Genomic DNA, 4,657 nt, shown 5'->3' on the forward strand with positions numbered 1-4,657 from the left:
TTATAGTAAACACTTTTAAATTACTAGTTTTTCCTTTATTATACAAGTATTACATGTTCATTACAGATAAATTAGAAAAGCAAAAAATGTATTTGATAAGGAAACTACCCTTAATACTAGCTATCAGAGGCAATCTTTCTGTTATATATATAGTATATATCTATAAAATTTTCAAATTATATACACACAAATTATATGTGTATAATATATATGAATAATTTTTAAATACAGAATAATTTTCCAATATGTGTATTTACCTAGTTTCCTTTTAATATATCTGAAACTGTATCAACTAATCTAACACTATAATATTAAAATACTCATTCATAAAAGAGATTTTATGATCTACTTTAAATCATTTAAAACCCCAACATAGGCTCTGTGCTTTTCTTGATAGTTATAATTCTTCTTGATGAATCTAATCTTTTATCACCTTCTAGTTCCCATTGATGAACAAATTCTTAGGCAAATGCTGTGGTACTTGGTGAGTTTATAGATGTTCATGTATAAGAGGATATTACTTGCATTATTAAGATTGATTTCAAAAGAGAAAATATGACATAAATATGTGAATGAAGCCCCTTGGTGATTTTTATTGCATATTTGTGGTTTTAGAATAAATGTAAAAATTGGGAGTTTAAAAATTGTAGCATTAAGTTACTAGGAGAAGCAAAAGAAGCACTGAATTAAAAAATTAAAGTAACAGAGGCAAAAAGTATCATAAGAAATGGGATTGGTTTGTAGATACAGACAAAGTTCAAGACTCTTTCCAATATATATAGTGAAATGATAATCTGGATTCATCTTAATGTCCATGATGTGCATTACTGGTTAATGAATAAACTCTAGAAGCAACAGATTGCTCTGAAGGTAATTTAAATTATCCCAATAAAGATTAAAGTAAGGGTTTTACTGGTCATTGGCCGGTGATAAATGGAGTGAGCTGAAGTTTGATTGCTGAGCATTCATTGCCAAATTAGAGATGACCACTATTTTTCTCTTGCCCTCGCATAGTTTGTGTTTACATTAAACCAGCTTTTTCTGAAATTCCCTTTTTTATTTACAGGAATCTACATTTTCTTCTCTTCACCTATATTGCTCATACTGTGAAGGAGGTTTTCAGTAACTATGAATTCCAGGAAATTGTGTAGCTTAGGACAAAAATCATTGGAATTGAACATCAAAACAAATAATAACAAAGAATAATAGAAAAACATTTAAATATTGAATCTATTGGTTACTAGCAGTGTAATCTTAGGTCAGTTACTTAGCTTTTTAAAATATCAGTTTATTTATTTATAGGTTTAAGATAATACTTATTTCACATTATGGTTATGAGAATTAAATGAAGAAATATATTTGTAGCTAGAAACATTAGCATAATGTCTAACACATAATAGATGCTCAATAAATGATTACTCTAGGTTCATTCATGACTACCGATTATCTGGATCAGGTGTCAGCAATTTTTTTCGACGAAGGAGCAGATATAAAATATTTTAAGCTTTATGGGCTATACTGTCTCCATCATAGGCACTAAATTCTGCTGTTACAGGACAAAAGGAACTCTATACAATATGTTAAGGAATGAGCATTGCTGTATTCCATTTATCTTTGTATACAAAAATTGGCAGCAGACTGGATTTGGCCAGTAGGGGCAGTAGTTTGATGACCTCTGGTATAAGTTAAGAAATATTGTAGGGCTTTTTGTCTGTTTACATATTTAGTCATTGGACCTATGTTTTAGGCTTCAGGCTTTGGAAAAATACAGAAAAAGAATCATCCATCCTTTTTCTTCTTAGAGGTCATTTTGCATGCCTAATCAAGATAAAATTTCACTACATTCTTTTCTGTAAATTATCGTGTTTTTAAATACCAAATTCCTTGGTAAAGCTATGATTTTTATTTATTACATTTTTTTTTTCTGAGATGGAGTTTCGCTCTTATTGCCCAGGCTGGAGTACAATGAATGGCATGATCTCAGCTCACTGCAACCTCTGCCTCCCAGGTTCAAGCGATTCTCCTGCCTCAGCCTCCCGAGTAGCTGGGATTACAGGCATGTGCCACCACGGCTGGCTAATTTTGTAAATTTAGGTGAGACGGGGTTTCTCTATGTTTGTCAGGCTGGTCTCGAACTCCTGACCTCAGGTGATCTACCTGTCAGCAGTTCTAAAGGTCAAGATTTTTCAAAGTATTGTAAACCTATTTTTCTTGCCTTAGAAATAGTTGTATTTGAGTTGGATTACTCTATATAGATGTATCAGTGTAAATTCATTGGCAAATGGAAATCCTTGGAGTTGAATGTTATTCTCTGTCCTGTCTTGTGTCTAGCCTTCAACCTAAGCTACGCTGGAGACCTGCTTCATAATAATTTTTAGCTTTTATTTGTTCTTTAGATAAGATAAACTTAGCCTAACTATATTATACATGGAGAAATGTAGAAGTTTAGAAATAATAAGAATTGTATTATATCTCCAGATTCATCACCAACTTAGTGTATTGTATTTAAAAATGAATATTCTAAAACTTACTATTTATGAGATTGCCATTAGCTTTATCCCTTTTCTCTAAGCTTTTTATTTTCCATCATGATTAACAGATACAAAATAATTACAATAAGGAAAAGGATCTAGTATTTGATAGCACAACAGGGTAACTATAGTCAATAATAATTGTATATTTAAAAAAACTTAGAGTGTAACTGCATTGCTTGTAACTCAAAGGATAAATGCTTGAGGGCATGGATATCCCATTCTCCATGACCTGCTTATTTTGCATTTATACCTGTACTAAAACATCTCATGTACCCCGTAAGTATATACACCTACTATGTACCCACAAAAATGTTTAAAATAAATAAATAAATAAATAAAATATGCAAGTCAATCACTGTGATACACCATGTTAACAGAATAAAAGATTAAAAGAAAACTACATGGTCATTTCAACAGATGTAAAATAAAGCTTTTGACAAAGTTCAATCTACATTCATAAGAAAAATCCTCAAAAACTGGTCTAGAAGAAACTATCCTCAATATAATAAAGGACATTTATAAAAAGCCCATTGTTCACATCATAATCAATGAGAAAAAAACTCTTTCCCTAAGATCCAGTGCATAAAAAATCTACTCTTGCCATTTGTTTTTAAAATAGAAATGACCAGAACAATCAAACAAGAAAAAAGACATGCAAGTAAAATAAGAAAAAGTAAAATAATTACTGTTTGCAGATGATGTCATTCTACATTTAGAAAACCCTAAAGATGTCACCAGAAAGCATAGAGCTAATAAAAAAATTCAGTAAACTTGCTGTATACAAAAACGAACATGCATAAATCAGTTGAATTTTTTTTTGTTCTGCATTTTATTTCCTTTTTTTTACTTTTTATTTACTTTTTTAAATTTAACTTTTAAGTTCAGGGATACATGGCAGGTTTCTTATATAGGTCAACTTGTGTCATGAGGGTTTGTCATACAGATTATTTCTTTGCCCAGGTACTAGCCTGGTACCTATTAGTTATTTTTCCTGATCCTCTCCATCCTCCCACCACTACCATCAAGGAGGCCCCAGTGTGTACTATTCCCCTCTCTGTGTCCGTGTGTTCTCATCATTTAGTTCTCAGTTATAAGTGAGAACATATGGTATTTAGTTTTCTGTTCCCATGTTAGTTTGCTAAGAATAATGTCCTCCAGCTGCATCCTGCAAAGGATGTGATCTCATTCCTTTTTATGGCTACATAGTTTTCCATGGTATAGATATGGTGTGGCTCTGGACTCACCCAAATCTCATCTTGAATTTTAGCTCCCATAATTCTCATGTGTTGTGAGAAGGACCCTGTGGGAGCTAATTGAATCATGGGGGTGGGTCTTTCCCATGCTGTTTTCATGAAGGTAAGTCTCATGAGGTCTGATGGTTTCATAAAGAGGAGTTCCCCTGCACAAGCTCTCTCTTTTCACCTGCTGTCATCCGTGTAAGATGTGACTTGCTTCTTCTTCCCGTCCACCATGATTTTGAGGTCTCCCCAACCATGTGGAACTCTAAATCCATTAAACCTCTTTCTTTTGTAAATTGCTCAGTCTCAGATATGTCTTTATCAGCAGCATGGAAACAGACTAACGCAGTATATATGTACCACATTTTCTTTATCCAGTCTAGCAAATTCTGTGTCTTTGCTATTGTGAATTGTGCTGCAATCAATGTGTGTGTGTGTGTGTGTGTGTATGTGTGTGTGTGTCTTTATGATAGAATGACTTATATTCTTTGGGGCATATACCCAGTAATAGAATTGCTGGGTTGAATGGTATTTCTGTTTCTAGGTTTTTGAGGAATCACAACACTGTCTTCCACAATGGTTAAACTAATTTACATTCCCATCAATGGCATATAAGAGTTCCTTTCTCTCCACAACCTCACGAGTATCTGTTATTTTTTGACTCCTTAATAGCCTTTCTGACTGGAGTGAGATGTTATCTCATTGTGGTTTTGATTTGCATTTCTCTAGTGATCAGTGATGTTGAGCGTTTTTTCATATTATTGTTGAATGTATGTAAGCATTCTTTTGAGAAGTGTCTATTCATATCCTTTGCCCACTTTTTAATAGGTTGTTTTTTTCTTGTAAATTTAAGTTCCTCATTGATGCTGGATATTAGACCCTTGT

The sequence above is a fragment of the Mandrillus leucophaeus genome, unplaced genomic scaffold, assembly GCF_000951045.1.
Source record: "Mandrillus leucophaeus isolate KB7577 unplaced genomic scaffold, Mleu.le_1.0 Scaffold1069, whole genome shotgun sequence".
NCBI lineage: Eukaryota > Metazoa > Chordata > Mammalia > Primates > Cercopithecidae > Mandrillus > Mandrillus leucophaeus.